This window comes from Vanessa atalanta, chromosome 7, assembly GCF_905147765.1.
Source record: "Vanessa atalanta chromosome 7, ilVanAtal1.2, whole genome shotgun sequence".
Lineage (NCBI taxonomy): Eukaryota > Metazoa > Arthropoda > Insecta > Lepidoptera > Nymphalidae > Vanessa > Vanessa atalanta.
This window is the reverse complement of record NC_061877.1, coordinates 4,397,018-4,422,353: the sequence shown is the minus strand read 5'-3', so window position 1 is coordinate 4,422,353 and position 25,336 is coordinate 4,397,018. Positions and strand designations below refer to the sequence as shown.

General features: G+C 30.8%; 1 protein-coding gene across 2 annotated transcripts in view; it reads left to right on the top strand.

Moving 5' to 3' along the window:
• The first annotated feature begins 1,436 nt into the window (after window positions 1-1,436).
• The window catches only part of LOC125065075 (acetylcholinesterase-like), a 61,461-nt gene continuing 37,561 nt past the window's right edge, over window positions 1,437-25,336 (top strand). The window contains exon 1 of one of the 2 annotated variants that reach the window (XM_047672480.1): window positions 1,437-1,586. The gene's annotated coding sequence lies outside the window, so the exon portion shown is untranslated. Of the gene's footprint in view, window positions 1,591-25,336 lie in introns of both variants that reach the window. The other variant, XM_047672479.1, reaches the window with a different exon arrangement.

Below are 25,336 nucleotides of genomic sequence, written 5' to 3'. Positions count from 1 at the left end.
GGCTTGGGCTAGGATACTAGTTAGGATGAGAATAGTCTAAGCGATCAAGATCGAACTCTTTTTACATCGCTAGCGATAAACCATTGAGCTATTAACGCTTCATTTTTAATAAAGATTTATTTTTCGCATTTATAATTAAGATTATAAATTATAATAGAACAGTTTTTAAGTGAACCTGAGCAAATTTCGATCACGGTCAATGCAGTAAGAAAATATTAAAAGTGCATAGTCATTCAATTTTGTAATCCGATGGGTAGCAAGCTGACGAGACCAGAGATATCACGCGTGATCAATGGCTTTACGTGTGTTTCGAGGCACGGTAGAATAGCCTTGCCTGAACTTCTAAGCGCCGGTTTATATAAATTATTTATATTTTTAGCAATTGATTGATGTACTTCATATCATTTCGAATTAATATATCACAATAATAATATTTGTAAGTTTTATAATGAATGTTAATAGGTATTATATTATAAATTTACCTGTACATTATTTTTTTTTTTATATATATAGTCAACCTTTGGTACATTCAAATGTACAGAATTTTCATTTATACATATGTTGTGATGTCGTTAATATTAAACTAATTAATATTAACAACATTATCTTTAGGTATGTGTTTATTTTTTGACTTTGCAAATTTATTTAATGAAAAATCCTAATTTGTATTTCAATTTAATTTCAGACGCCGTATTTTCTTACCAGTACAATCAAAGTTCGTTCAAATGTCCCAATTTCGTTGTGAATTCCCAAATAAGCCAGTACAACCGCGAATCTGCAATTATTTAATCGTTTTTGAGGTGTTGCTCCACGGAAAACATGGACTTGTAAAATACCAATCGACAACGTTATAATACATATTTAGGACACCATTGCTGATCGACTTTGTGAGTATTTCGAAAGTTCTTTACAAATGCAGCAGTGTATATTAATCAAGTTAAATGTTTCCGATTGCTAAAAACGTATTAGTAAGAGGTCATCGTATAGGGTGCCCCGGGCACGGCGGTCGGGAGGAGTGATCATCTACACTCTGTGATGACAGCGTAACGCGTTTACCTTGAAATTATACAGATGTATTTAAAAAAAAAAAAATGTTCGGCCCGTTTTATTTTATAAATATTATATCTATATAAAATTAATTTAACGAATTCCTTGATATTAATTAAATATAATAGATATTCATGGATTTTAGTAGAATTTATATTTTCTTCCAGACAATTTACACCGTATTCTGTTTCTAATTCTATTTACCTAAGTTTTGCTGATTTATGTCATCATTAATATTGATTATTTAAAGTTGCATACGTTTATGATACATTATGTTTTGAGCGAGAGGAATATTTAATTCGGCTGGGGAGTAATAAAATATCCATATGGCAACCCTAGGAGTGAGCTCCGGCGACACCGATGCTCAGTCTACTCAGGGACGTTGACGGGCTTACATCGTGTCTACGTTCTCTACAGTCCTTCATATATGACATTACATACAAAACGCGAGTGAGTGTATGTGAACTTCATACTGTGTGCAACCCCTGTTAAAAAATCCAAGGTCATCAGGAGTCAGCCACCTGTTGTGTCCACCATACGTATGTACGTTACATGAAACACAATTTGTAATTATGCATGTCGCCAAGCGCTTATTATTATTAATTATTACGGCCCCCTTGTAGTTCAAGGTCGATTTTTTCATATAATAGTTGGTATCAATCATTTAAAACTGTTAAAGAAGCCAAAGTATCGGTTAAAGAGAAAAGCTTATTTGATTTTAGAATAGAACGTTCGAAAGTTGAATTTAGTTACGATCAAAGTTCTTAAATATGTTAAAAGTTTTATAAAAATATGATTAACTAATTAAACATATAATAATAATAATAATAATTATATATTGTGATTTGTTTGAAGTAAACAGTCGCAGCAATATGAACTATCAACAAACAGACATATATATTGTTTTGTAGCGGCAATTGATATATCCTGCACAGTCGGCTCGCTACGGGGCGGCGGAAGCGTCGGATTCATTCAAATAATTTAATTAAATCTCACGCTGAGCAGAGGGCAGCCCAGTTTCAAAGCTGCAGTTCAAAATAGGGATGCGCTTTAAAAATTTAACGATTATACGCGATAATTTGAGACACTATAAAAGTGTTAATGAAAGGTTATAATATTGTTTGTTTTTTTTTTTTTGTATGAAAATATAACGCAAACTAATACGATATCCGTTAATGCTAGCTTCCGGGTGGTATTAGTTTATACAGTATGATATGTAGGCGAATTACAATTAATAACAATATAACAAATAATATGCAATCAGGCAGAATAATATTTCAAAGATATCTAAATATTTTTTCTTGTAATAGATATATTATTTTGTATGTACATCCTTACCTCGACGCAGAAAGGCAGAACAGTCTGATCAGTCACTCGATTCCGGAGGCGTCGTACCGTTTATTATGCTTAGAAGGAAGCATGATATAAGGCCACATAATAATATAGAGGCAGTGATCACTTCTGCCCCTGCAGCGAAAAAGCGCAGTATTTTTTAAAAATTAAACACACAACAGCTAGTTTATTATGCTGTAGATTGCTGGTGAGTCTATTTACGTCGGTTTATTAAGCCGATAAGGTTCTAACGGTAGAAAAACAATTGATTTGTTAGTATTAATTTCCTCGTGTATCGATTTCAAGGATCTAGCCAACTGCGCAGATGATGAAGGCAGACTGGCAAATGGTACTAGATAGTTAAATCGTCCGAAGGCATTGGCACGGCTAGAAATATTAACTTTACATTGTCAATGTGCCGCCAAAATTGGAAAATAAGATGTTATCTTCTGTGTGTCTGTAGTAATACTAAGCCGCCCTAAAAAATCGGAACACAAAACTACATTACTCAGTATTGCTGTATGACGGTAAAATATGTCAAATCAAATCAAATCAAATCAAAATATACTTTATTCAAGTAGGCTTTTACAAGCACTTTAGAATCGTCATTTAACAAACTATATCAAGTGAATCTACCACCGGTTCGGAATGTAAATTCTACCGTGAAGAACCGCCAAGAAGCTCAGTAGTTACTCTTTTTCAATATTTAAAAATACACATGTGATGAGTATACCTATCTAGACAGCTTTGCTCAAAGAATATCCTCCATATTATATAATACATATTCCCTATGCATCTAATTCCCTATTGCATAAGGTTTAGTCCTGAAAGGAAAGAAAGGGATCTGGCGAAGAATTAAGCGAATGTGGTTTGTGGGTAATGGTACCACATCGCCAAATTTGTCACTTCCAGTTGCTATTGAATTAGAAACAGCATATTATATAGTCATTAAATTTTTCAATTATCATTCAACGGAAAATGAATTATGTCTGAAATCAAAACACGCAAAATAGTACTTTTAAATAATTTGTCGTAATGTAAATTGAAGTTCCTGGTTTATCGTTTCTTAGTAAAACTCATCCAAGTTAGAGCCACCGCCAAAGGTGATACGAAGTATGAGAATTTTGTGGATATGTAGGTCACGTGGCAATAATTAATGTTAGCAGGTTTGTTTTTTGTGATCTAATTTGGACAATTTGATTTCTTCCATCGTCAATGTTTATACAGTTTTTATAATTTTGGTTGTATCGTCTAGTTTTTTATGTAGATTATCAAGAGTTTAATTTAAATCCCGAGGTTCTGGACTCTTGAAATCCTGTGTGAGACCAATTAAAGCTATTTAGTTTTTTCTGTCCAAAAGTATTAAATACCAGCCTAGACTAAATTAAATGTGTGTGATATAAATACGGCCTGTTATATGGAAAGCAAGTAAGCCGTTGGTTGGAAAAGAGTAACTACTGAATTTCTTGGCGGTTCTTCTCGGTAGAATCTACATTCAGAACTGGTAGTAGCTATACGTTTAATACAGTTGTGTAAAATTACGATTCAAAAGTTAGCCTATTCGGATAAAGTATATTTAATTTAATTGTTTCATTGGTTCTGTGCCTGATCTCTTTTTCTATTTGTGCAGATTGTGGTTCCATTGAGACCAGCTTTAACCAGTATTAAGCTTACGGTCTTCCGATGACGTTCATGTATAATATACGATCGTTATCACCTACATCTATTCCTTCTTTTTTAGAATTGTCAGACATAATAAGTTAATTTTCCGTCATCAAAGCCTTGATAATTTTGTTTCCATACGAAGGTTATTCGAATAGATATATTTTAAGAAAACAGTGTGGGCGTATTGAACTGATTTTGTTTTGCGAAATAAAGTTTGATCCTTTCTATAAATAGATATGTTTCAGGTCACTCGTTTTTCGCAGTAACTGCCGCCTGACCTCTACAGGCCAATTATAGACGGCCTACATTAGTTTCGATTATTTAAGAACCATCTAAATTTGCTTTGATCAGACAGCTGATTTCAAAAACATATTTTTAATTGTTAATGAATGAAATAATAATTTCCTCATTTATGTCACCGCTCCATGAGAATATATAAGTTATACAAAACATTCTTTTGTAACTCTAATATCTTTTTTAAATAAAAAAAGACGTTTTTATTTTATACCAATACCGATTGGTAGTCCAATTCAATGTACCTATCATGTTACACAATAAATAAAATATTTTTCGAAATACAATTATGTGAATTGGTGTATTATATATTGTTACTAATTGTTCTGGTTACAATACAAGTAATATGTCAATCTAACCTTGATTTTCTTATTTTTAAAATGTCTATATAATTTTTAATAGGTGGCTTATTGGATCCATAAATGAATGGACGGATCCATAAATTAATTAAAGTAAAGTATACTCCTAATTATATTTTATTAATGGTCTATAGAACTCCGGAGGTATATCCATAATGTCTAGAAATATTTTTAAAAAATGCAGTTAAAATCACGGTTCGTGTGAATAAATTCTCGTGTTGACACAGTTTCTAAAGAGTTAACACTTGAATACGTTTGTCGTGTGCCCTTTGGCTTGGATAGGAACCAAATGTAATTCAAATTTAAAAAATGGCCTGTGTTCGATTTGGTCTGCCAATACTATAAATACATCATTTGATATTCTTAGATTCAATATTCGTTTAATTTTTTCATGTGTATATATATATATAAATTGGAGTTTTCTCTCGGTAAATTCTCAGTAGCAGTCAAAAACCGGGATGTTGGCCGTGCCTTGGTACTGAGGCTGAACACTTCCAAATTCGTCGGACATACCTTCAGAATTTGAATCAAGGACAATTCCTCAAGTCAAGTGCACATTTACGCACACACTTTAAAATGCACCCCCACACCTTGACTGAAAGCGAAAAGGAGGATATCATCAGACCGGAGAGGCAGCGTCATTAATTATTTCGAATATCATACACGAGTTGTCTCTAACTACTTTGGGGATGATATCATAAATTAAACTGAATATATACATTGGCGGTCTCATAAATACCAACTTAACGCTTTTTAAAAAAAAATACCTTTAAAACCAATTTAAGAACATGAATTTTATAAGAACTTCCGTCTAGTGGTCTTTAATTTTATTTTAATAATCAATTATACTGTTCTTAAAAGTTTCCTGCATCTCCATTCCTGCTTCCTGAACTCCTAAATAACTTGTTAAATATATAATTTAACAAGTTATTTAGGAGTTCGTCTCCCGTCTTTTTCCTTTAAAGCATATAATAAAGCCATATGTATAGCACTATGGTATCTTGGGCCACATGTGACTACTTAGTCAGCTTACCGTTAAACCTTCTTCTACATGTTTGAAGTAAAAAGACACACGATTCATTTTTCCAACAGTCTACTTAAAAAATAAATATCGAGGAAAGCAAAACTAAAAAGACACCAGAAACCGTTATAAGACTTCGTATCCTCAAAGAATCACTGATCACCCAATTAAGACATTATTTAAATGAAAGGTAATCCTGACTAACTATCTGCGAAAAGCTTCTTTCAATAGTGTATCTCAAAGTATTTCTCTCAGTTTGTTCACTTACTCCTTCTAAATTAAGCGATAGATTTTGAAACTGTTAACGCCGTAATGTATGTAATTACTTCCGAAAAAACGTTCGTGTATAGAATATTATTATCGAAATATATAAACGAAATTTAGATGTTTTGTAATCACGTTAAAGGTGCTTCCAGAATATACATATTTACTAACATACAATATATTCACTTAGTGGTAGGGCTTTGTACAAGTCCGTCTAGGCAGGTACCATCCACTCATCAGGTATTCTACCGCAAAACAGCAGTACTTAGTATTCTTGTGTTCCGGTTTGAAGGGTGAGTGAGCCAGTGTAACTACAGGCATCAGGTAGCTCATTTGCTCGTCCGCCTACCGATATCATAAAAAAAAATAACTGCAGAAAATTAACTTATACAACTAGATATAGCGGTACTTAAACATTTTTAGATTTAAACTAGCCACCTAATAACGATTTAAGTTTAATTATTTTGTAACCATATTCATTCGAATTTCGAAATCGATACTAATTTCATTTTAATCATTTTATTTTAAAATTTTGATTGTCATTTATAAAATATCATGAAGTAAAATCTTAATTGCCTACAAAATCTAATCTTGTTAGCATAGTATATACAGTAGTAATGAAAATCGGTACAGCTTATTACACCTATTATTCAATACAAATTGATGGATACAAATGTGGCAGAGTTTAATCCGACATATGCAGGTTTCCTGGCGATGTTTCGAAGGAACGAGATGGATTATGAATGATGAATGAAAACTCAGAAGTGCTTGCCGGTGTACGAATCAATCTTCGATCAATATTCAGGTGTTCAAACCACCAACCTATCTTGCCTCATATAATATATAGAGTTTACATCTACCATCTATCGTCACCATTAATATTAAAATTTAGACATAATGTACATATATAATGTCTTAATTTATTTTATTTTTATCTTTTTAGGACATATTAGTCCCACATCTACCAATATTTTAAAGGTTTGGCATGGTCCAACATCATAATTATCAGTTTTGGATTTTTGTATAATTGATTTCCCCTCTCTTTGATGCTTAACGCATCTCACAAGGATGTTTTGAATATCGTTTATCATGTTATAACTATTACCCAAAAATAATTTTTACATTACGCAAAATGTTTTCTTAGATAACATCCGGAACGTAAATATGTAAAATATATAAGTTTAATATTACGAATCCACGGCACTCGAGGTAGTTCACACTGTATAGATTTGTACCAAATCCCGTTTTCTATCATTCATCGTTTTTTTTTTTTGTATAGCAGATAATTTTAAATTTATTCTGTTTTTCAGTGTGATACGGCATAATATTGTATGTTTTACTCAGATATGTATATATTAATATGAAAGATAAGCTAGTTTTGTCTTTATAGTATATAGTATGGCTACTTCCATTAAAATAAAAAGGGTATCATAATTGGATAATGCTCCACTTTCTTTGAGACCCTAAAGATATATTACAAAGACAATTGTAGAATCACATTTACTTTTAATTCAATGAAAGTATGCGATGTTGACATTATTAACATGGGCTGAGTTAAATAGTGCCCAAATTAATTTCGATTCAAATCTCATGGTTCGGAATGTAGATTCTACCGAGAAGAACCGACTAGATTTATTTAATGTTTTACGAAATTGGTGTGTGGTCACCACCGCTCATATTGGCACCGTAAGATATTTTTATATGTCCCTTGTGCATGTAGCTACACCGGCTCACTCAGTTTTCAAACCGAAACACAACAATACAAAGTATTAATGCTTCTCGGTAGAATATATGAGTACCTACCCAGACGGGCTTGAACAGAGCCACTTAGTGGAAATCAATAATTATTCTTTTCAGACAACAAGATTACAAAGGTATTTTTAATAAGGAAAATACTAATATTTTATCGATTGAAAGAATGTTTTGATGGTATTTATTTAAAACGCATCCTACAAACTCCGTTTCTTCTATAGCATTTTCTCTTAATTCAGATGTAGAATTGTTACTGAAAACTGAATCATTATTACTATCTGCGGTCCGTCTATATCTGAGCTCATAAGGCTGATACTGAACCGAAGTATTTGTTTACTCATACTCATTTCCGGTTTTCATGGGTACGCGGCTCCGAGGTCCCGTGTTCGATTCCCGACCGAGTCGATGTAGAAAGAATTCTTTAATTTTCTATATTGTCTTGGGTCTGGGTGTATGTGGTACCATCGTTGCTTCTGATTTCCATAACACAAGTGCTTTAGCTACTTACATTGGGATCAGAGTAATGTGTGTGATGTTGGCCAATATTTATTTATTATAATTAAATAATTAAAATATGTAAAATGTAAATCAAAATTTGCATCTTGCATCAATTATATATCATAACAGATACTGCACACATTTTAAATAATACATAATATTATTATTTAATAATTACATTCAGTAAAATGCATTCTAAATAGCTGGTTCAAAACAAATGTTTACTATACCAGGAAAATTAACGATATGTATACAAAACAAAATGTAAATACCGTAAAACATTTTACTCGTTCATTTGTGTGTGTACGACATGGAAATAATATCAGTCAACTGTTAACAGCTGAATCATTGGACCGGTATTATAAGCATTAATGTCGCTAATTAATTATTCATTAAACTTAGTACTTTTTTATAATAATAGTCCATATATCGAATCGATAATTTAATATGTCTTTATCATTATATTGCTTGCTCACTTAGAGTTTAATCAAAATACAAGCAGATAAAAATGCTTTTGAGACTTAAGGAATCACAGAGGTTTACTCGAGTAAAACAATAAGTATGCAATATATTAGCTAATAGTTTAGTGGCGCAAAGTAGCGCGTATGCTCGAGCAGACGCGTTTTTGCTCGCTACGTCTTACTTTTCTATTGGCTTTGATATTATTGTAATAATTACTTTGTACTGCGTTTCGCCAGATCATTAAAATTCCATATCCTTACTTCCATTGCTTTCATTTGGTATATAACGTTTGACTAAAATTTTAACATTGCCTGTATAAAAAAATGTATATAAGGTCTATAATGCAATTCAATGATGCTATAAAAATAAGAGTTAGTATCTGTAGAATTCCATTCGTCACATATATTTTTAATGATGTAAATGTAACCAACCATAAGAGTTACATTATAGTTTTTACTAGTCAGTCTCGGTAGGTAATCTCTACTAAACGCTTATTATATTTATTACTCGGTAATAAATATAATAAGCGTTAACATAATGATTGAAATGTGCTTATAAATGCCTAATAAAATTGAATTTACTTTGATTGCATCGACAGATTGTTGACTGGTCATTTTTTTAAGTGTAAAAATAAGCCGATTTAACGTCGTATTCCTTATTCTAATAAATAACCCTTTACGCACGAAACATTGATTTTCATTCGATTTCAATTCAATTTTTTTTAATAATGCATAAAAATAACGGGGTATTTAAATAAGTTGATGTTATCATCTTAACATATTTTAATTAAACAATGTATTTTAAGCTGAAAATCCTCATTTGAAGTATGAAGTTGAAGTATAGATAAATTAATAACACAATACTTTTGACTTTACAACAATTGTAGGTAAATCATTCATGAGACAGTGTATTCGATTCTATAACATAAATCCGCGGACCATTATACATTTGTGGCTTATTTAAATGTACGGAAGTATGTTAATTATAAAATGGTTAGTAATACTCGACGTTTTAATATAATTCTTTTTAATTATTACTTGTGACTCCATATTTTGATTGATGAAAAAGAGCAACTATTGAGAAGACTACCGACAAGAAATAATCTTTCGGTATCAATAGTACAATCGGAATTAGTAGCTTTATATTAAAATTAACCTCGTAAATTAAGATTCGAAAGAGCTTATAACAAATGTTACATAGAGTATTATATTATTTAAAAGTAAGAAATAAAATATATTTTGAGTGTACTGTAAAATATTTTTATTTCCTTTTTATTGCAACGAGCAATATAAAATTATTTTTCTCTTTGTTTTATCATATAAATTGCATAGCATTATATAATTTAAAACGGTTGCGAGTGTTCGATGTTATTAATGTAGATATTATTTTAACATCTCATTCGTTATTGTTGCATTAAAATACAAATCCTTTTAAACCTGCTTTTGTAGAATTTGTTAAATGGAAAAACATTGGAAATGTTTTCATTCTACGAATTATTAAACATATCTACTACTGGGAACTTAACTTGCTTTTATAATTTTTTTGCTTTGCTTTTATAATTTAAGATTGAATAAACGTCCACTTTTTCATGAATTCAAAAATGTTTTCCTCAAATTTTTTAATGATTACTATTGAGTTTCGACACCGAGTTATATAAAAATTATATTATTATTAAAGCCATCGCCAAACCGAATTAAATCAAAATTGAAATGAAAACGGAATACAAAGATAATGTTGAGTTAAAATTAATTTTTACAAACCATTTTTTCAAAATTAAAGTTACAAGTTCAAAAAATATTGTTACATCTTTTGTGATTATATTCAGAAGGACCATAAAAATGTGATAAAATCTTTGATGACATAAAGCGTTATATTATTTTCGACACTAAAAGAAATTCAACGGAGAAATAGTATATAGGTATTCCGCTCACGGACGCGGGTAGCGAGTGTGTCTCTGACAGAGAATTAAGTATGATTTACGACTTTTATGAGCCCTCCGGCCTCAAGCGGCCTTATTTGCGTGTCTCTAATATGATAGGACACTTTTTGCTCTGCAGCATCTATAAAAGAAATCAGAGTTTATTGAAGCACATTGACTCTTTTGATATTATGTAAAAGAATCACCTATTTATTACACCTTGAATTTATAATTGGAACGTAAATGCTACTTTATAGTAAGATAAATGCTATCCTATTATCGTTCTTGCAAGTGAATAAAAAAAATATTTAAAAAGAAAGGAAAATAATAAATACAGCTTGTTGATGTCCTGATGTAGAGCTAAAGCTTCCTCCTCCTCATTTTTGAGAAAGTTTGAAGTTTTGCCTACGACGCCGCCCAAAAGTATAAAGGTAGATGAATGAGGCAGATTTTAATTGGATATAATAAATTTTTTTCGTGATTTTCACCATCGAGCACGAGATGAGTCATAAAAAAAAAAAAGTACAATATAATATATAAAATCGCAGATTTAAATCTGCAATCTAAGGTTTCAAACCCAAGCAAGCACTATAAGAATAAAATTAATTGATATTCATTATTCTCAATATGATATAAAACGAATCTAATCAGTCTTAAGGTATTATTGTTATTGAATCAATTAAATTAAGTATACGATACGTTTACGGAGATATTTTAGATTGCTTACTAATTAAACGGAACTAACTCATTGTGTTTGTTAATTTTCTGGCAAATTACACGCCAAATTCAAACATTGTAATTATGTTGTTTGCACTTCTGACGTCTATTTCGTCTCTTAATAAATGTTTATTACATAATAATAATGTTCACATATAAATATTTTACAAAAATATTCGTCGTGTCTTCAGTATGAAAATTTATTAAATTAGTAACATCATGGGATGTTAAAAAATACTCACAAATTTACGTTATTACTATTATAACATATGTACGTCGTTTGTTGAAGTCATTCAAAATAGGAAAAGACTAATGAAAAATAAATTGTTTTGTAATTATTATTAATTATCAGTTAAACCTTTTCTATTTGTTTCTCAATTTAAGCGAATCGGCATTTTCCGAAATTGTATGTTAATTTGTGAAATATTAAGTAATCCTTATATGGCCGGTTTATTATTATATTAAATTTATTTAACGCTGTTTACTGTCCTCTCCTTATAGCTGATTATGTTATTACAGATTCATATGATGTTTTAAAAATCATGGTATCATGAGTCTCATCTCTTGAGTCTTGCATAAGACTTGCAAATGAACTGTGGTCTTGCGTGTTTGTAACTACAAGCTAACATAATGTAATTATATTGTAAAAGATAATGGATAAAAGATAAATTATACATCATGCTTATACATATATTTACAACATAATGTAAGTAAGGTACTATTTTGCCTAAAGGAAAAACCGCATCTAACTCAAACAAACTATTTAAAAGAAAAACAAAAGTAATAAAGATCTGAAATGTTTAAGAATTTTCTGCGTTCAAACTGAATATAATTTTTTTTTCAATGCGTATATTGCCTTTTTATGATTATTACTAAAGATTAAAAAAAATATTTTAAGACTAAATTCGTAAATTTACGACCTTTTTCCTTTAAAAAATATTTACGTTTCGAGGAAGGACTGAATTAATTCTATTATCTCGAATTCTATTGGATATTTAACTATAAATTTTAATACTTTATAAGAAGTTAATTTTTTTATTCATATATTTTTTTAAAAAGTTTTAGTAATGTCTACTAAATAAAATGACTGGACCCATACTAAGTCACAAATCTGTAAAATCTGGTTTCTCACTTTGGTAAAAAACTTGAAAAATTGGTTGGTATCATTTGGCGAGTAAGTCTAGCATCGTACGCGATCATTGGTTAAAGGAGGAGCGCTTCTCCGGCTCCGTGTTACACACTTCCGTCCCTTTTCACGAAATCACTCCCACAGATAGCAGGAGAGCGAAAAGAAAGATTACATATCAATAAATTTAACAAATAATTACTATAATTTTGACGACATTTTTTAAAACTTACAAAAACGAACACAAGATGTTCGTACTGTGTACAAGCATGAATAAGTCAAGTGGGCGCAGATATGGGCGCATCAGCCAGTCGCATTGAGCGCTAAGGCGAACTATTTTATATTTCATAATAATCGGATTACTGTCTGACCCTTTTTAAAAGTCTATAAAGCTTATATTTGTAATAAAATTTTAACAAATCTTACACTATATTTCAAACTTCATGTAAAAGGCTACGTAAATAAATAATAATTTGATATTCGGCTCTATATTGCATATATATATATATATATATATATATATATATATATATATATACATATGTATGTATGTATAGTGTTGCCATGAGTATGAAAAAGTATGTCCTGTATAATTTGTATTTTTTTTTATATTTTTATTTATGCTAATGTTTTTTTTTCGTAATGATAAGACTATTTTCTTGCTGTATTTTGGGTAAATCTATCGCCTTTAGCATATTTTGGTATATAATGTTGTTTGGTATAAGAATATACATTTAAGTATAATTTGGTTTACGGTACAGTAGAATATTGCAATTATTATATCATATTCATATTATAATCATTTAATCTGGAGTCAGGAATGATACTGGCCGTAAAGTTCTGTTTCTATATCTACGTGAAACATTTTTGCCACACAAACTTTCAGGCGCAAGACCGATTCGGACGTTGTTAGTATAACGGCATGACGCTTCCTTCTACTGTCACGCTCCCTTTTTATTTTAACAAATATCTATGTGTTTATCTATAATTATTGTTCTCCATATTTTTTTATAAATCTGTTTTATCTATAAATTCTTCCTACCATCAATTTCGATGTTTCACATATAACGGTGACGGTCTACATTTCTTCCTTGGTGTGCTCAAAACAGATTGTCAGATCCATAAAAAAAAAACAAACAAATAAGCTGAATGTATGTATGTAATGTAATAATGTTCACCGGAATGTTTAAAATTTTATTAATATTATATTCAATCTTGTACATGCGCTTTAAAATGTCATTACAAATAAGTAATGTATGTTTAACATGAAACCTTTTATCGGTATAACCTTTATTGAATGTGATTTTTACCGAGAATTTCAGTAAATAGCTGATTTTTTTAAATTGTTTCAGTATATTTTTATCAGTTTACTGCAAATATGATGAGAGAAAATTAATGTTTACCAACATCACGCTTCTTAATAATATTATACAGAAAAATATGTTTAAGCTATTAATATCAAATGTTGTACTTTAAAAATATTCATATAAGAATAACATTTATATTCGCTTACTTTATAATATATTTTTAAGCATATTATTTGACTAAAATTGTCAATATGACATACTTATTATTATAAACGCATCGAAGGTGAATTGACGTCAATATAAACAATAAATAAATATGTAGTAAATCTTTTCTTTTTTTTTTGTTTCATTAATTTGTGCGAAGAGGGCACGGATTATTTGGAAATGGTAAATCTTGAATTAATATTTGTTCAAATGTCAACACAACAAACATATATATCTGGAAATAATAAAAATACATATATTAAAGGAACTTTTTGACCGTCGAATTTTTACGAATTTATTTCATTTTTTTTTTCATAATTGATAGAAGCACCAGGCTCAGATCTATATTAGGCAGAATCAGTAATTGTAAAATAAATGTTTTTTTATTTTTATAATCCTGACCCTTTTTAAGATTTTATACATGATATTCGGGCGTTAACTGCGATCGTATCTTTTTTATAACTTTTCCCGAAGCGACGTTTAGATAGACTGCCACCGGTCGTGGTCACGAACTGGTAGGAAAATTTGAGCGCTCTTCCGTAACTGCATTTTTTTTTGTACCATTATTGAATTTATTTGTACTATAAAGCTACGATCACACTTCACAATCGGATTGTGTCAACAACAGTTTGTGTCAGTCAACAAAGTGTAATTTTATGAAATTCATGTAGTATCGACAGGATCAAAAGTACTTAATTTATATTCTCTATGGTACATCTCAAGTATGTTTATAATGTTAGTATGGGTACGAGAAACTTAATAATCGTAATCTTATTAGAATTACTTTTAAAAAAAGTACAAATACAAAAATGGCATTTGAGTTATACTAATAGTGATGTATTTTATACGTATTAAGATAAACATTAATGAGTATCGTTAAATACAAATACTCTGAAAAAATTTCACCATATGCCTAAACTATATCACAGACAATTTTTATAACTGAAAAAATATATATTTGTTATAACTACCCTCACTAAAGTAAAGCGAAATAAATAAACGAAAATTTGGATATTTGCAAAGTTATATTATTATTGTTACATTCTCTTGATCTAAAAAGTATTGTTATTTTTCCGTACCTTTAGTATATATTTTTTAAATTATTTGTGTAATTTTTTTTTATAATGTTTGCATGTTTATATTTTTAGCCAGCATCACAATCTAAATTTTAGGACCAATGATGTCGTATTAAGTAAGATAACCTTAGCTATTAACACACAACAGTCTCTTAAAGGGATACGGAACTGACTGTAATAAGCTCGACTTTAACTATCGCCAACTTGATGCCTTCAGGCTGCTTCTATTTTAAAGTTCAGGGGTGAACGAACTGTACAAATTATCTAGGGCGGTAATTGTTTTATGTAGATGTTTTCAAAGGACATTTCTACATTTTGTAATTTGTGTATCTTTTAACGACGCGCTTCGTTGGGCATACAAAACTTTAATCTGAAAAATAGGGGGAAGAGGTTGACTCTGAGGATATAAAAATGAATAGTCTATAAATAAAGGAACGATCCCGCTTCGATCAGTCGTAGTCTTCTATTGATACTTTTAGGAACGAGTGACAAAAAAATTATTATAAAAATTAAAAATATTATCTTATAAAAACAATATTGTTTTTACTGGGTGGTAGCGCGATTGTCACTACAGCTAACGTAACGGCTGCCCTTAGGATCGTGAGTTAAAGATCAGCTCATTAAATATTTATATACATAATTATACTCTAGAACTTTTGGTTCTAGATCCTTCTATCGAATAGCTGGTTTTGTTTATAAATTGTTTATTTAAGTTAAATGCTTTTAAGTAAGAACCAAAATGGCTTAATCGTTTGAACACGTGAATCTGAGCCCCGTTAAGCACCATAAGCGTTCATATGTTGATTTTGTAATCTCAGGGAAGAACACGGTGGTTAAGGAAAACGTCGTGGAACATAAGGATACCTTCATGTCGGGATGAATGTCTACCACACGTAAGCCGCATGGAAACATTAGAGGGTTAAACTGAAGATCTTGTCTTTAAGAGGAGATATTTTAGGCTATTACTTTAATGTGCTTTTAAGGACTAAGAAAATCATTTTGTTGAATTGTGATTGATAATCAATTACCTGATGTTAAGTAATACCACCGCCGTTAGAAATGATTAATAAAAAGAATTAACTATCCCTTAAATTGCCAATGTGACTTAAACTTACGGAAAGCGAAGATATTATGTCTGATATAGTTATACAGGCTAACTCACCCTTCGAAATGGAACACAACAATACTGAGTATTTCTATTTGACAGTTGAATATCTGATGAGTTGGTTTTGGCTTGGCTTGCACAAAACCGTAACACGTCATCACACATTATATACGTCATTTACGATTATTTATTATGTTTACGTAACATAAATAAGTGTATTTTGTTAACTAATCGGTAAAGTTTCCCTAATTAATTGACGTTTATGGCTACCACTAGGCTATTAAGGGCCATAGCGTGGAGTTTTGTAGTTAATAACCTTCCAAAATAAACGCCCATCTTATGCAAAATAATATTGCGATTTGCGCTAATTGTTTTAGAATTTAACTCAAGTATATAAACTGGCCATCTTTTTAATCTAATTAAAAAAAAAATCTTTAAATTCTGTATCACAATTTGAATTGTGACAAAGCCTTTAAAAACTGTCCACGTCTAAGAGAACATGCTAAGCAAAAGCAGCTATGCTGTGGGATATTGTAAAAAGAGACAGCCACACCTGCGCGAAAAAGCGATGCAATTATTTATTTTACTTTATTAGAAAAACAAACAGTACAAGTCATTCTTAAAGCTATAACATAAAAATTAACACATATACCAGTAAAATTCCACTTATAACTATAAACATAATAAGAGCAGAACAAATTAATTATAATATCTGATATAATAATAATAAGAAAAAACAAAACTATGAAAGAAGTGCAAACTTAAAATAAATAAATAAAAGATCTAGGCTTTATATATTAGGTTCTATTTATTTCTATTTATATATTTATATATTAGGTTCTAACACAAATTTCTAAGGTTCTATTTATATATTAGGTTCTAACACAAATTTCCTGAAGTTAGCAACTAAGTCTTTATTCTTAATTAAACATTAGTTTAGAATCACTGCTTTGTACTGTAGAAATGATTTTGCTGTTATATAATATTTATTCTTAAATACGTATTATTCCTTATATGTCAAAGTAAATAGTCAGCCCTATTAATATGTGAATGAATGTAATTGTTAGCAATAAGCCTTCCTTATATGGTTACAAGGCTGCATATATGATATGTACTGTGTGTAATGAATGATAAATTAGATTTATTCAATCCCATCCAAAGCCTAGCATATTAACACAGGATACAAGCCAAAATCGTTTCTGTCTTCATTTGTAAAGAACTGAAATTACATGGAATACAATTATTATGTACTATTTATTTTATTAAAGTGTTTTATTACGTGTACCTTTGAAATAACGCAAAATTAAAAGGTTTAAACACTTCTCGGGCTCTAGGGGTTTCGAGGTCGACTCGAGCAGTAATTATAATTTGCTAAGCGTATATCTGGCATCCCACCGGAAAAATATGCTAAAGTTTTGAATTCATCATCGGAATTCTGACAACTCGAACATGATCTACTAACCCAAAACAATTATAGAAATTTATTCCCTTTAAAGTTACTTCTAACGTTATTTTATTTTAAAGAAAAAATATTATTTGATTAATTATTGACATTATTTTATCAGTTTATTAAATTATGTCTCAATACCGGTGACGTTATTTGTAAGAAAATATCTCTGATATCCATATCGAAACAGAAGCCATCAAATATCTGTCAAGGTGATTTCTACCGTCTTTGTTTCATCAAACTTTTGTCAAGTAAATAATGCAGTAATTGCTATTTAATATGCTAGCCAAGCCAAGAGCCGAGACGGCCCAGTGGTTAGAACGCGTGCATCTTAACCGATGATTTCAGGTTCAAACCCAGGCAAGCACCACTGAATTTTCAAGTGCCTAATTTCATCTCGTGCTCGGCGGTGTAGGAAAACATCGTGAGGAAACCTGCATGTGCCTAATTTCAACGAAATTCTGCCACATGTGTATTCCACCAATCCGCATTGGAGCAGCGTGATGGAATATGCTCCAAACCTTCTCCTCGAAGGGAGAGGAGGCCTTAGGCCAGCAGTGGGTAATTTACAGGCTGCTAATGTTGTAATGTTGCAATGCTAGCCAATCCGAAACATAACAATTGGCTTTATATAAGGCGATTTGCATAACCGATAACAAACGGTACGAATATGGCTTATTAAGAATATCTGTAAAGCTTGGTAGGAGTTGCAGTCGTTATAGATTATCTGTAACTTATCTGAAGCCTTGGTTGTATACTATGAAACTTTGATTAGAAAATTATACATCAATGAATGTCATCAAAACATACACTGGGTTTTTGATTTCTTACTTTATTAATGCTATTCAAAGGATCGACTTAATAGGTAAAATAACTCATTTAATAAAAAAAAAAAAAATCTCTTTAAATATTTATATTTTTATTTTAAATTCTATTGTGCTAAAAGACTAGAAATTATTACTCAATGATATAAGTTGCTTTCCAATTTAAAAAGTTAGTTTCAAAACACAAATACCGTAGATTCCTATACATATACATATGTACTTGACAAACTTAAATTATACAATATAGTAGTGAGTTTTCATAATATATTTTTAATCCTGCATACCTACATTTATATTGAAATTATATGCCTTAGTATTTAAATAAAAAAAAATTGCTTTTAAATGGTATTCAATTATTTTCATCTAAGGCACAGTAATATGAGTTACATTCCTTTCCGTTTATAATGAATACTGAAAATGAGTACGATAATTTCCAATGTTTATGTAATAATTCATGTATTTATAATATTAGTTTTATAAAATAACAAAGTTTACGCAGAAACAGCAGCACAAAATTTTATGTGTGTTTAACACGCTCAAATCGGCCCAACGCCATTTTCTTTTCCCGTTGTTTTTTTTTTGAGGCAACCAAAAGATTTAACCATTATTTTTATTATATACGGTTATTTAGGAATAGTTTGTTTGCTAGAATTTGTTCTATAATTTTAAAAATACAGATATATTAAAAAATACATTTGTATTATTCAAAAGTATTCTTAGCAAAAAAAATGTTTAGTAATTTTAAATGTTGTTTTTAAACAACTTAGTTTTAAAATTCGGTTATCTTAAAGTTAAAAAGATCAAAAGTTTTTGGACAGAACACTTTATGGAATTTTATCTATTAAAGGTACATATTAAGTATCGGTTTATTGGAAGCAGTTTAAAATTCAGTTATAGTATTTGTCTGTAAAAAATACTTAGAGATGAAGTTAGAATAACTTGTCGAAGAGATATTTTTGTATCTTTAATAAAATGTATTCAAATATAATATATATCTGATTATAGAAAATTACTATTTATATGTTTATAATTATGCAATCAACTATCGTATATATATCATATCATCAGCCCACATTCGTCCACTACTGGACATAGGCCTCTCCAAATGCACGCCACTGTGGTCTTTCTTCGGCAACTCACATCCAGCTCCTGCCAGCCGTCTTGCGCAAATCGTCACTCTACTGTGTCTGAGGACGTCCTACAACCTAGAACACGTTTTTCCTCAACTACTTACCTAATTTCAATAGCCTAAAAAGCATTGATCATCGCCATTACATGAAAAGAAAATTAAAAGGCTTTTGCTTAATCTTTTTCGTTTATTAATCATTTTATTTTTACAATAACAATATTACTATTTTATACATTATATCCATTATTCCAGTATTATATATTTCTTTTGTTCACTTCGGATATCAGCCAAGATTAGATCTTATTAAAGTTCCGACGGCGTGATTCATCTTGAAGCATCGTGTTTTTTCAACGGCCGGACTTACTTGGATTTGAAGCCACGAACTTTGGTTAAGATCCACGTGATCCATTCGCACATATTATCCGAAACACACTAATGTATGAAAATATATATATTAGATTATATGAATTCGACTTGGGAACCTTCAAGAAAAGAGCGTACTTATTTCTTAAAGGCCGGCAACGCACCTGCAACCCCCCTGGTGTTAGATTGCAGATGTCCATGGGCGGTGGTAATCACTAATCACAGGTGAGCCTCCTGCTCGTTTGCCTCCTATAATATAAAAAATGAAATAGCAATTTAATTATCATAAAACCAATATGGAAAATGAAAGCATAAAGATATCATTGCAATCATTTTTAATCTGTATTAACGATTTTTATTTAATATGATACAAGTAAATCAACTTGAATAAAAACGCTGCAAATGTTTCGTATATTTAATATAATTAGTATCAATTAAAAAGTATCGTAACGATTGCTGTATTTACATTCAGATTGCAATTATGTTTTACATATAGAAATTGGTATTTACAACAGACACGTACTTCAATAAAAATAATTTTATCATCGTATATTAATATTACTTATATGACCTCGAAAACTAGGGGTTACTATTCTGTTTCTTTTAAAAACCTTCTCGTATTTATACTCATATTTCACAGTGTGGGATTGTGTGTTTGTTGTATATGTGTGGGTCTGCCATACTGTGTACAGCCTATCGTTGTATATACACATATGTGTGAAGGCATGTTTGCAACAAAAACAATTATGAGTGGATTTATTATTGTTGACAAATATTTTCCTCGTATAATAAATAACTGCCTAACAGTCTATGATTATTATTCAATTAAAAATAAAAGGAGACATTTATCGTTACCTCTATCTTGATTTGCTCATATTTCACAGTGTGGGATTGTGTGTTTGTTGTATATGTGTGGGTCTGCCATACTGTGTACAGCCTATCGTTGTATATACACATATGTGTGAAGGCATGTTTGCAACAAAAACAATTATGAGTGGATTTATTATTGTTGACAAATATTTTCCTCGTATAATAAATAACTGCCTAACAGTCTATGATTATTATTCAATTAAAAATAAAAGGAGACATTTATCGTTACCTCTATCTTGATTTGGTATTGACACCATATTGGATATTACCCGAATAGTCTGTCTGTTCCGCTGCTGGCCAAAAGCGCTAAGAAGAAGTTTTTTATACTTGTGCTACTGTGCTGTTTGTTTTATGTATTCCCGGTTTGAAGGGTGGTGACCGAGTGTAATTACATGCACAATGAACTCAAGATAAGATTGGTGGATTAAAAAAATCATACACCATTAATACTATAAAATACTCTAGTATTTTAATGATATAGGTAGGGGGACGAGAAAATGGTCACCGTATTAACAATTCCTTATATTGCCAATGCACCACCAACCTTGGGAACTAAGATGTTATGTCCCTTGTCCTGTAGTTACACTGGTTCACTCACTTTTCAAACCGGAAAATACTGGGTATTGCTGTTTGGGAGTAGAATATCGGATGAGTGGGTTGCACCTTTCCAGACGGGCTATCACAAAGCCCTACCACCAAGTAAGTAGTAACAATACTTCAGATCCGGCCGTAGTTATAGGTTTAAGGGTCAGTCAATTATTTTATAAAGTCCTATCCTCTGAAGTATAATCGACTTTATGACCCAAAGAACTTTTTCACACACACATGTATACCTAAACATAACACACTTAAGAATTTCCACATTTTCCCAGTACGAATAGGTTTATTTCATTACTAATAAAGGTAATGTTTATATGGGAGAGTGGATTCTTGCGAGATAGGTTACCTATAAAGAAAGTTTTTGTTTATAATGTACTTTCTATTACCCGCTCGCTTCGTAACGTAACTTCGTAATTTTGGGTCTTAAAGATAAAAAACACTTTTATTTTTCACTATAATTTCTTCAGGCTCGAAACAAAACTTGATAGAAAAGGATTTGCGTTTAAAGTAAAAGTTTGCAAATGTCGTCTTAAGGGGTTGATCGAGGCAGACTAAGAACAGATTTTTACTTAATTTCATTTGTTATCATTGGTCTACCAACTGGACCAAACATCGTTGATATTCCAACCAGCTTGACCTGCAGTGGAGGGGAAGCCAGCATTCGTATAGTTGCTATCTGTTCCTTTATGTTTTTAACCGGTAACGTGTTTATGATGTTTATGTAGTTAAATTATAATAAAAATGATGAATATTTATGTAACGTATGATTTTATGTATTAGAGTAACTATATTTCTGAACATATCTCATTTTATGTCACTCGTAAATAAATAAGCAATCGATATATACTCACTTGTCCTCCCACAAAATTATGACTTTAACGCCAAAATGTATCCACATATAATTATCCTCCTGCCCCTATCTCAATTTTACTTGAGGTCGGCGCAGCATGTCTTGTTCTTCCATACTTCTCTGTCGGACGTCATCTCACAAGTAACATTCTTTCTAACCATATCGTCTTTCACACAATTCATCTATCGTTTTTTTGGTCGTCCCTACCTCTATATCACAACATTGTCTTCATTCCTCCACATAAAATGCCCATACCATAACACTTATAATATACAATGATAATCATGAAGACGAGGGTCTCGAATTGTACCGAAATTGGTAGAATACGATTTGTTCCCGTTCGTTTCATTCTCGATGACTATCTCATATCTTATAATATCAACAATACAATTTATTTGGGATGGACCAGATTGCTTTGAAAATACTGCAAGGAATATGATTTATTTGATTTTTACGCCTGATCACTCGTGATTTCTTTGATAATCATTATTTTGTCGATATTGGGTTTTCTATCGAAAAAATATTAGTAACAGCCACGAAAGATGGAAGTGTGTACAATCTCATGCCACGGAAAGCACGTTAAGCCGTTTGTCCTGCAGTCGAACTCTTTCTGGTTTTGTTGGATTTGTTGTCCCATCCCAGGATTATAGGAGTGAGGGAAAGAGAGTGCAGCTGTGTTTGCGTACACACTTGTGCACTATAATATGTCCTGCTTAGATGGCTGGTATCTATTGCGATTGGCCGCCGTGATAGAAAAGGCCAGGATGACGTCATCACTATTTCATTGGTAACCAAATCAATGCAGACCAGCAAAATTCAAATATTAAAGGGATAAATTTAATAAGGTCTTATGAAAATATTTTATTAAAAGGTAAATTAAAATGAAAATGAAATTGAAACTCAAATAACATACCATAATATTCATTAAATAAAATAATTTATTTAAATAACATTAAATAAAAGATTAATTTTTGATGATTTAATTAGACATTCGCTTATAATAAAACAATCGTAGTTTATAACAGTTGGGCTTATAATTTATTCTAGAAACAAGGCCACAATTATACTTAAAAAACATTAACCGAACTATAACAACTGTACCTAAAAATGTTCACATAGTTTCAGGCAAAGGCATGTACATTATTCAAAGAATAAAAACAAATGAATAATAAAAAGAAGAGAAATAAATTGAGTGGAATAAGTATTTGGGATAGATTATACTTCTGACTTTTGAACATCATAGATTTATTAATAATATACAGAAATTTTAGTATAGGTACAATAAATTGAAAAAGTATCAGCGTTGTCTTCTTTTGATGCACAAGTGTCAGAATTTTATTCGACATGACTTAAAACACAAATTAAGTTAATGAAAACTCAATGGTTATCCGAGTTTGAACCCACAATATTCGATTAGGATTACTATCTACTAGCTATAGGGGCATCTCAATACAAAACTCTGCTATGATTAGATTTGATAATTTATTTATTAATTTACTGCTAATGACATATACGTAGACTGGCAAATAGGCCACCTGTAACCACTGCCCATAGACATTAGTATTGTAATAATATTAATAGTTTCTCATGTTTGCAATGCTCCACCAACTAAGATCTATGTCCCTTGTGCTTGTAGTTACACTGGCTCACTCAAACTTGAAACTGGAACATAACATTACTCAGTATTGCTATATGGCGGTAGAATATATGGTAAATAGGTGGGTACCTATCCAGACGGACTTGCAAGAAGCCCTAACACCAAGTAAATCCATACCATCCATAACATCCGCATTAGTATTTATTAATATATGTATATATGTGCCGACATATTAATTACCATTATGTAATAATTTCTAAAGTTATACTATTGAGACTTATATTTTACGGGCTGTGCTATTGTCTATTTTTATAAATGTAGTTATGGGATTATTTAGATTTTTATAGTTAGATATTAAATATTCAAGCGTGTAAGAAGCGTGAAAAATAAACAGCTAAGTGTTAACACGCATGCGATCATAAATAGAAAACGACCTCAAGTTTCCTATATATATATATATATATATATAATGCTATTATGATCCATTTTTAACATTTTCAAATTAACTTTGTAAAAGTAATGAAAAATAAATTAATGACATTAGTATGTGCCTATTTGTCTTCGAACAGCACTTCGTACATCGGAATTAGACCATACATTACCTTAGCGTGACTGAGCGTCACCACTCATTTCGATCCACACTGTTTCCACTTACACAAGTCAAGGATCAAAAGTGACAAGGTCGGTAACAATATCGTTGAAGATTCCACGAGGTCATGTCATTAGAAGGTTGTGTGTAAAGGGATTTATATTTAAATTTTATGAGGAGTGATGAATAGGAGCAGGGATGGGGAAATAGATAGAGCACGTCAATTTTAACCGAAGATTGTGGAGTCAAATTCAGACAAGTTTTCGTATTTTATTAATGCTCATAATTTTTCTTCTGCTCGGCCCGAGAAGTTAGGCATCATTATATGTAGGCATCATTAGGAAACCTTTATGTTCCGTTTGCTATTCTGCCGCATATATACCAACTCGTGATAGAAAAACTGTATTCTTCTTGATATTGTATTTCTTCATTACGAGAACTTGAGAAGAACCTTAATATGAGATGTAGTTTTAATATATGAATTAAGAAAGCATAAAGGATTAATCATTAGTACATTAATGACCAATATAGTTAAATAATTGTATCAAGTAGGTATTTAATGATTTAAATGTATTTCGTAATTAATGCGTCTATTGAAACCTATCGGTATATAGACCGTAGACCTTCGTAGTCTGGCGTGACACGTTTGTTAATTATGTTCTGCTTATAACATCGAGTAGATTAGATTATTATCATTCTTTTTAAGCTGAAGTTAAATTGACCCTTTTCTTTAATGGGTTCGAAAGTCTAGGTTAATAGCTTCAAATTAGACCCCTTCTTCTATATTCTTCAAGTCTAACAAATAAATTCTCATAAAAGAAGCAAACAGCTTCATATATATTCTTAATATATATACATACTTTAATTTGTGGCTATGATGTTCAGGGCGTACAATTGTATTTAATGTAAAGCTGTGTTTC